This window comes from Cherax quadricarinatus, chromosome 46, assembly GCF_038502225.1.
Source record: "Cherax quadricarinatus isolate ZL_2023a chromosome 46, ASM3850222v1, whole genome shotgun sequence".
NCBI lineage: Eukaryota > Metazoa > Arthropoda > Malacostraca > Decapoda > Parastacidae > Cherax > Cherax quadricarinatus.
This window is the reverse complement of record NC_091337.1, coordinates 20,458,699-20,469,059: the sequence shown is the minus strand read 5'-3', so window position 1 is coordinate 20,469,059 and position 10,361 is coordinate 20,458,699. Positions and strand designations below refer to the sequence as shown.

At 35.6% G+C, this 10,361-nt stretch overlaps 3 non-coding genes across 3 annotated transcripts; 2 read left to right on the top strand and 1 right to left on the bottom strand.

Annotated features, from left to right (window-relative positions):
- Positions 1-3,906: 3,906 nt before the first annotated feature.
- TRNAP-UGG (transfer RNA proline (anticodon UGG)) lies at positions 3,907-3,978 on the top strand. Its single transcript has one exon. It is a non-coding gene; the product is annotated as a tRNA-Pro (tRNA).
- A 5,242-nt stretch (positions 3,979-9,220) lies between these two features.
- On the top strand, positions 9,221-9,292 carry TRNAP-CGG (transfer RNA proline (anticodon CGG)). Its single transcript has one exon. It is a non-coding gene; the product is annotated as a tRNA-Pro (tRNA).
- Positions 9,293-9,748: 456 nt separating this feature from the next.
- Positions 9,749-9,820, bottom strand: TRNAH-GUG (transfer RNA histidin (anticodon GUG)). Its single transcript has one exon. It is a non-coding gene; the product is annotated as a tRNA-His (tRNA).
- Positions 9,821-10,361: the final 541 nt, after the last annotated feature.

Sequence of the window (10,361 nt, the reverse complement as noted above, 5' to 3'; positions counted from 1 at the left end):
GACACCATTTAGGGGGTGACACCTTAGAACCTCTAAAGAAGGTGACACTAATGCACAAAAGACTGCTGCACCAACATATAGCCTATTATATGATTACAGAGTACAATAGCCCTATATAGGGAAAATAATTGATTTTGATGTTATTTATTATTATTAAAGATTCGCCGGTATTCTCCCGGCCCGGGCCTTTTCCAAGTGGTGGCCCACCCTTGGCTCCCTCTTTAGGGAGTGTCTGAGATCTAAGTCTCCCATGGGAGGAGGCACAAGTACCTCCTCATCTTTGGGACCAACTGTCCCCAGGCCTAGCCACAAGCTAGGCCTCTCTGGTTTGCCATCCCCGCTCCAAGAGGGCTAATGGGAATGAGTCTTGTGAGCTGAAAGCTCGGGCTCAGGCACCTACCCTACTCTAGAAGGGCTGGGCATGGTGTCGATGATGATTTTGATGATGTGATAGATGATTTTGCAGGATTGAAGGCAAGGAAATGTAAGACCAGAGTCACTAAGATGTTACCTGTACTCAAGGTCAAATCGGAAATAGTGTTTCTCTGATATTGCAAGGTTTTTCTTTATTTTTCAATTTTTTTTTTTTTGCATTGTTGAAGATGAATAAATGTAGGATCTGTTACCTATACTCAAAGTGGTATTTGAATTTATGTTTCCTCAATATTACTACGATTATTTATTTTATCGTCAATATAGGTTTATGACCCTTAAACGTTCTCAATGCTAAACATTAGTCACTGGTCATGAAGTAGTGACGTAACTAGAGTTTACTCCCCCCATCCCCCCACCCTTGGATTTCATGGGGGTGACACCAAAGATGCCGCCCCGGGTGACATCAACCCTAGCGACGCCGCTGATATATGTCATTCTTGTCATAGAAGAAATTCCAGTTGTCAGCGAATGACATTGCAATTTCCTTTTACTTTTTTTAGCCAGCAATCAATACAGTTTGGCTTAGAGTCTAGAGCAAATAGTATAACTTAATTGTTGGCTAGACAAGTCCATTAAGGAAATTGCAATGCCATTCGTTAAGAACTGGATTTCTTCAATGAAAAGAATCCAAGATGATTAACGCCAGTATACGCAATGTAAGTTCCTATTTTTAACATGATGCTATCCTCATTGTTTCCTCTAAATCTGTGTGTGATGCCACCCAGAATGCAAACTCCCTGCAAAAAAGTAACTCCAGTCTTGCTAGGAAACCTTTAATGTTATCGTAGCTAATGAACTCTTAGCTATGGCTGACAGAATATTGTCTCACTCATCATGTGTGTTGGAATAAGACAGAAAACATCCTGCGTGATGAGTGTGCGAAGTAAATATAATTTAATATAATTTACTCTTGCTGTAAAATCTTTTAAAGTGTCGTTTAGGTTCATTAATGCACATATGTAACAAACCCGCTGGAATCGTATCCTGGGCGAAATGCCAATGAATAAATAAATTACAATAAGGTAGGTTATGTATCACTAGTGGTAATATAAACACTCATGATACACCCCTCCAGGTATTGTTACACCATTATATGTACCACAGCTTACAGATATCTTTTACCTTACACTTTAATACTTCCAGCAGGTTAGGTTTCTTATTCATTGGGATTTGACCTGCTTCTCCTTAAAATAAGTATATAGCCAATAGAGGTCCTGGAGTTTACCAGGTGATTTTTTTTGTATTATAATTTAACGTTTCTTTAAAGTAGTTCCATATATATCAGTTTTTTGTTATTTTACTGTTCATGTTCATGTTCTGTGCCTTAATATCGGTCCACCTAATGTTTTTCGACTGCAGTAAGAAACGTCAGGAACCAGAAACAACACTACATAAAGGAAAATTATTATAATTTTGTAGTAGTCACTGCATATGACATCCTCTGAATCCCTGTTTTATACAGGGATAAAAGATGAATGGACAATCTGCTCATTTTAAGGCCAGTAATATTATAAACCGATTTAAGACTGAAGGTAAAGAATATCTGATTAATAAGGCTACAGAAAGAGACAGAAACGACATTTTGTATTAACATGACACATAAATAATTGTCAGTATCGTAGTACAGTAATGCAAACCTACTCTACAAAAAGCTGGTATATCTTGTAATATAAAAATTTACTTAATCTTGTACCTTTATTATTATTATTATTATTATTATTATTATTATTATTATTATTATTATTATTATTATTATTATTAGCGTTAAACATAAAAATGGTATACATGCATCTACACAAGAGACAAACATTTAAGGACCCCATTGAAAATAAGCCACACTGGCTTCATTGCAATATCCTGGTTTAAATTTACACAATTTACCATCACTGTATGCTTATGAAAATAATGTGCTTCTTATTGTAACCACTGTATAAATTTTCAATACTGTCTATAAAACCACATGTAAATTAAAAGCTTAATTTAATCATACAGAATTGTATCTGTCAATATATTTGATTTTTTTTATTTGAGTAATACGTAAAAATGAAGTGCAAGATGAGGCTAGACAGCAAGAAGCAAATTCTCTGAATCTTTATCTGAGAAATACTGAGATCATGACTAAATCACATTAGGTACAAAAAGACTGTATTCGGAATAATTACCCAGGATAACCTAAAAAAGAAAAGCAGTGAGGTTTATTTTTGTTGTTGTTCTCCCACAGGATGCTTACTAACTCCTGTGTAGCTATTTCCAGTTAGTTAACAGAGGCAGCTGGTGCTCGCAACTCATCCCGCTCACGATTGAATCCATTAATTTAATTAACACTGAGCTCATAAGCTAAGATTATAGGCAGCGCTAAATCATTATGGGGTCATGCAACGCCTGTGATATTGGAAACAATCGCGTTTGACCCAATGAAGCGTGTGGCTCCAATTTGTTGGATCAAGAGCGTGTCATCAGCATCATGGCACCCCCTTCCTTTAACTGTACAGACTGAGAGATGTTATCCTTTCTCATCTCATTTCAGACCAACCATCGAGATGCGACCCTCAGCAGTCACCTAACAGCCACGTACCTATTTATTGCTAGGTTAACAGGGGCAATAGGTGTAAATTGAAGTACCGATACGTATCCACTTGACTCTAGATTAAAACTAACTCAACGACTGAGGTATGACTTTCAGTGTGTGTGTGTATATATATAATATATATATATATATATATATATATATATATATATATATATATATATATATTATATATATGTATATATATATATACATATATATAGTTATATATATATATATATATATATAGCTATATATATATATATATGTCGTGCCGAATATGTAAAACTGGTCAATTAGCAAGAACTCATTTAAAATTAAGTCCTTTCTAAAATTTTCTCTTATACGTTTAATGATATATTTTTTTCATTAATGTTGATGTAAAAAATTATAATTTTGCACCTAACCTAACCTTATTATAACAAGCGCAATTTATTTTAGCCTAAACCAGCTAAATATACTATTTTAGATTTCTTTACAATAATTTAATACTTAACAAACACAGTAAAATATATTTTTTTCGCTAGGTTCAGAATGATTTTGGCGAAATTATTGCATACACAAATTTTTACTTGTCCTATATGGCAAGATGAGCGTTGCTATTTAAGCCAAGATCGCAAGTTCTGCCTATTCGGCACGACATATATATATATATATATATATATATATATATATATATATATATATATATATATATATATATATATATATATATATATATATATATATATATATATATATATATATATATATATACTGAGTACTTCATCTCTATCATGAGAATTATACTTGATTAATGGTAAACCTTATCTCCCTTACTGACTTTCATGTAGTGAATAAACTTAAAACCCTAGTAAACAATCAAGAAATTCTTTAAAACAATGTTTATAAGTACAGCAGTCATCGGCCTGTTGGTCTAGGGGTATGATTCCTGCTTTGGGTGCAGGAGGTCCCGGGTTCAAATCCCGGACAGGCCCGTTGTTTTTTTTTTTTTGTTTTTTTTTAAGATCTGATAATTATTATTCATTGGCTTAATATATTTATAGCTTATGCAGTACATAAAGGGTTATTGCGGCTGCATGTACTCGAAACGTCGCCAGTCAAGGATATTTTAATTACTAATATAGCGATTAAAGCTCTCAACTCAGCATGAATACAAAGAGAAGCACATCTCTTGGTGTGTTTAACATTTTCATAAATGATCTGTAATGTGCCATTAAAGCCCCATTTCCCCATCCATTTAAGTTATTATGTATGGTAAATATCATCATTAATGTTAACTATAATTTACATATTTGCTAAATTTTCATTCCGTTTATTTATCACTTTTTCCTAATAACCACTTATCTTAATTTATTATAGACAAACAATAGTGACAAGTGGTAATTTAAATTAGGATATCTAACAAAAGCAAACAAAGTTATCTATTGCCACTGTGATCCCTAAGTTTTGTATCTCTTTAAGATACACTTGTACAGTATGTATATACACATATACAGTATTTATATACAAAAAAGCGTCACAAGTACTATCACCAATCATTGCAACACTCTTTAACAAATCCATTGAATCCTCCACCTTCCCTACAGTTCTCAAAATAGCAAGGGTCACCCCGATCCATAAAGGAGGAGACCAAACAGAGTTGAATAACTATAGGCCAATATCCAATTTACACCCTCTCTCAAAAATTTTCGAAAAATTAATTCATAAACGAATCTACTCCTACCTCATCTCCCAAAACATTCTTAACCCCTGCCAATTTGGATTCAGGCCTAATAAAAATACTAATGATGCTATTATACACATGCTAGAACATATATACACTGCAATAGAGAAAAAAGAAGTCCCACTGGGGATCTTCATTGACTTACGTAAAGCTTTTGATACAGTTGACCATGACTTGCTCCACGTAAAATTGTCACACTATGGTATTAGAGGGCACTCCCTCAACTACCTCAAGTCTTACCTCAGCAACAGAAGCCAATATGTGTACGCAAATGGGGCAAGCTCTTCCGCACAACCAATTACAGTTGGTGTCCCACAGGGAAGTGTCCTTGGCCCTCTTTTCTTTCTATACATAAATGACCTACCAAATGCTTCGCAATTACTCAAACCCACACTTTTTGCAGATGACACTACATACGTCTTCTCTCACCCGAGCCCAGTCACGCTAGCCAATACTGTAAACACCGAATTACAGAAAATATCTACCTGGATGAGGACTAACAAACTTACACTAAACATTGACAAAACCTACTTCATTCAATTTGGTAACAGAGCTACAGATGTACCTCTTAACATAACGATAAACGGATCACCTATCACAAAGCTAACAGAGGGAAAATTCTTAGGAATCCACCTCGATAATAGACTCAAATTTCATACACATGTACAACAAATTTCTAAGAAAATTTCCAAGACTGTAGGCATACTATCGAAGATACGGTACTATGTTCCACAGTCAGCCCTCCTGGCCCTTTATCACTCTCTTATTTACCCCTATCTCACCTATGGAATTTGTGCATGGGGCTCAACAACAATTAACCATCTCAGACCACTAATTACCCAACAAAAGGCTGCAGTTAGAATGATAACAAATTCTCACTACAGGCAACACACTCCACCAATATTCAAAACACTCAACCTACTCACCATACAAAACATCCATACTTATTATTGCACTTATTACATACATAGAACACTTAACTCTGATATTAACCCTCCCCTCAAACATCTCCTTGCCAACCTCAACAGAACACATGACCATAACACAAGGCACAGATCACTCTTTGATGTTCCTCGTGTCCATCTCACGCTATGCAAAAACTCAATGCACATAAAAGGCCCTAAAATCTGGAATTCATTACCTGTAAATATAAAAGAAACACTACCTGTTTATAAATTCAAGTCTCTTCTCAAAGTTCACTTACTCACTCAAAACCAAATAAATACTGAATAACTGAACCTTATAAATTGTATATCCTAAATGTTACTCACAATTATATCACATAAATGTTAAACCTAGGACCCAATCTAACTTTGTTATTTTTTTAAATACACTACCTAACAGAATACTCCATTCTACTGAATGAACAGCAATGCATGCAACCATATGACCTGTCTTTGTAATACTCATTTGTGCTTCATAGTTATCTGTTTACAATAATGTCTTATCACTGATTTCATCAATGCTTAGTTAATCTTAAGTTAATTTTAAGCCAGCCCATAATGCTATGCATATAAGTGGCTTTGGCATGCTGCTCTTGCCTGTATTTTTTTGTACCTCTGTATGTATGCTAAAATTTCTAAATAAATAAATAAATATCATCTTCATGGTCCACATATACACATGTACAGTATATCATCTTCATGGTCCACATATACACATATACAGTATATCATCTTCATTGTCCACAATACGAAATCTAGTCTTGTTTCACTTGCTGAGCTTTCCGAGAAAGGGTGAACTCTGTATACTATAACCCTAGACCCCTATAAACCTTAACCCCAGATCCCTGTATCTCAAAATCCTAAAACCCTGTATGCAATAACCCCAGACCCCTGTATATCATTCAAGGCAGGTGAAATCGCAGATCTAGAGAATGTACAGAAAACCTTTATATCACATGCAACTTTGTCAACCAACTTGATTACTGGGAATGCAGGGAGTCACTTAACCTGTACTCACTGGAGCGCAGGCGAGACAGATATATCATAATCTACACTTGGAAAATCCTTGAGGGACTGGTCCTAAATCTTCACACAGAAATCACTCCCTACGAAAACAAGAGACTGGGCAGATGGTGCAACATACCCCCAGTGAAAAGTAGGGGCGCCATTAGTACACTAAGATAAAACACATTAAGTGTCCGGTGCCCAAGATTGTTCAACAGCCTCCAACCAGGCATAAGGGGAATTACCAATTGACCCCTGGCGGCCTTCAAGGGAGAGCTGGACAGATACCTAAAATTCAGTACCCTATCAGCCGGGTTGTGGTTCGTACGTTGGATTACATGCATCCAGCAATAACAGCCTGATTGATCAAGCCCTGATACACCGGGATGCCTGGTCAAGGGCTGGGCCGCGGGTGCGTTGACCCCTGGAATACCCTCCAGGTAGACCCCTGCATACTATATTCCCAGACCCCTGTAGCTCAACACAGGTCAAGAGAGCCTCAGGCTTGATATGGTACTAGGTTTGTAGTCCAACCGAACGTGTAGATAATATTAGTTTACATGCAAGGACTACATAAAGTTGTATTATATTATGGCTGTATTACGAATAGTATTATTGTGTAATACATTAGTTATTATATTAACATTATCAATTATGGATTACTGGAACAAGACCACGTATTTATAAAATTTCTGATGAGCTTGGAAAATATCTTCCAGACGCTAACAATTATTCCATTGATCTTAGCACAATTAGGTTGATTTTTTTTAAGCGTGAACACTCCTAAATTTCTCTAATTGATTATAAAATTAGAAACTTTAAATTATGAATTAGTACTGGATACTAGGCTGAAAAATTTGCTACTCAGCCCCCCCCCCTCCACCAGGTGTTAACAGCTGGTGGGGAGGAAGTCAAGGGTCAGTCTTACTCTAGTTACTGTAGTAGTGTAAGTGTTTTTATGTTGGTCTTTCGCTCGTGAAATACAGCGAAAATATTTAACTTTTATGGACTCCAAGATCACACGTGAGTACCAATAGACATTTAGGGATATTAAGAAACAGATACCAGTCGATTAGTATCTGCAGTTTTAAAAATAACAACAGGAACTTAACGACGTAACACCTGCCAGAATCCATGTGGCTGTGTGCTTTTCCGTTCGTGAAATTAACAAGAGGAAATACGTCATTTTATGAAGGAAATTATCACACATAACAAGGCACCCATGGAGAGTAATGTGCAACAAAACTTGCCGTTGGCCACATGTATCTGTAAGTGTATAGATACAGGTACACTTGAGTACAATTACAATGGGAGTCACTGAATTTTTTGAGGTTATCCTGGGTAATTTACACTATGTATGATAATTATACTTATGTGGACCTGTTCCTAGATAAACTTCTAACTAGTAACACGTGTAAATTACCTAGGAAACCCCAGAACTTATTAGAATATCTGCAGAATGGGCGGGAACGAGAATAACGAGTGTGCTGCACTCTGGAACTACCTACTTCTGTATCATCAGTTCTCACATTATTATTATTATTATTATTATTATTATTATTATTATTATTATTTTATTATTATTTTATTATTTTATTTTTATTTTATTTTTATTATTTTATTATTTTATTATTTTATTATATTATTATTATCAAAAAGAAGCGCTAAGCCACAAGGGCTATACAGCACTGCATCAGTTCTCACAGCTTTGCTAATTGAATCCCCTCAAGGGAGGTTCCTTGACGCTGGTGAGGGGCTCTTGGTCTAGGGAATTGGATCTGTGCTCCGGTTCTCTGAATTGAGCCTGAATGCCTTCCATACTCCCCCCCCATGTGCTGTATAATCCTACGCAGCGCTGTATAGCCCTTGTGGCTTAGCGCTTCTTTTTGATTATAATAATGTATAATCCTACGGGTTTAGTTAATGCTCCCCCATGATTATAATAATAATGCTAATTGAATCACCTCAGCATATGCAACATAAAGCTAAGTGGTATTTGTTTTTCCCATGAGCTCAGGAGTTATTCAAACTATTTTTTTTATAGCGAGGCGTTATGTTGTTGGCCCTCAAGGATGCTGGTTAAGGGCTGAGCATGTCAGGAATTGGACCTGTCCTTCCCTTCCTTGGATTGAACTTGATTGCCTTCCATTCCCCAGGCGCTGCAATGACCCGTCATATCTTTCAAATAATAATAATTGTGCAAAATTGTGGGAGGGGGATTTAACGAGAAAACAATATCGAGATTAACTTTCCACCCACAATAATAATAAAATAATCATAATAATCAGAAGCGAAGAAGAAAAAAGAAGCATCAGCAGCAGAAGAAAGGGGAGGAAGGAGGAGGAGGAAGAAGAATAATAATAATAGGAAGAGGAGTAGGAAGAATAATAGGAAGAGGAGTAGGAAGAATAATAGGAAGATGAGTAGGAAGAATAATAATAAGAGGAAGAGGAGTAGGAAGAGGTCTTATTTCAGCATTTTCACTTTATTTAAAGTATTAAACTTTGATTTTAAAAAATAAGCAAGTACTTCTACCCTTTCGTTGGCCTGTTGGTCTAGGGGTATGATTCTCGCTTCGGGTGCGAGAGGTCCCGGGTTCAACTCCCGGACAGGCCCATATGGATTTTCATTATATATATATATATATATATATATATATATATATATATATATATATATATATATATATTATTCCAGTATTTCTGCTTAGATTCTAATGTTCTTAAGCCTCTTTATTCATTGTTATTATTGTTCCCATCTATCTGCAGGTGAAGCAGTGCTCATTACAATATCTTTATTTTATTTAACAAGTTTCAAAGGGTTAAACTGCCATTTTCAACATAAAAGCTGTTACTGAATTCAGTGTCATCTTTAATTAGAACAAAGTAATTGTGTTCACCAAGCACTTTTTAATTAGTTGATATTAGCTAAAATCTGTTGTATAAATCAAATCTTCCCAGTGAGATGATCATTTATACTGTAAAATGTATGTTTTAACTTTTTCCATAAAGATGTCTGGATAACCTTGATAATATCTGCATATTAAAAAGTTACAAAAATATTATTTCCCTCTGCCGTGACCAGGATTCGAACCTGGGTTATTGCGGCCACAACGCAATGTACTAACCACTATACGATCACGGCCACCTGAGGTTGAGGAGTGAAGTGCGTAGGTAAGCTCTATGTCTTCTAAATGATCACCAAGAAATAGTTTATGCAAGATGACGTACTGGAAATTTTTATTTTGATTACTAGCCCCCACAGATAGCTTTATTCAAGAAATCTGTAAATAATTTTAGGCAATAGTATAAATTTGTACAGTACTTAAAGTAAATATGTGTAAAGGACTCCAATGGAAATGTCACTTCGACTTTTTTGGGTTATCCTAGGTTCTCTATACACATGCTGCTATGTATGATAATTTATGTAACTGTGTATACCTGAAGAAACTTGCTAGGCGTCGTTTAGAATTTTAACTTAAATGTCTCTAATGCTACCAGGCAACACAGTATGACCCTTCTGAGTTTAGCGCTTAGTTTTTATTGTAATAATACGTAATTAATGCAAACTAAGTAACTTTGTTTACGTACAGGTACAACTATCATACGTAGTTTAACATGTGTAAATTTCCTGGCGTGCAGCCAGCAGTAACAGCCTGGTTGATCATCTCTGATCCACCAGGAGG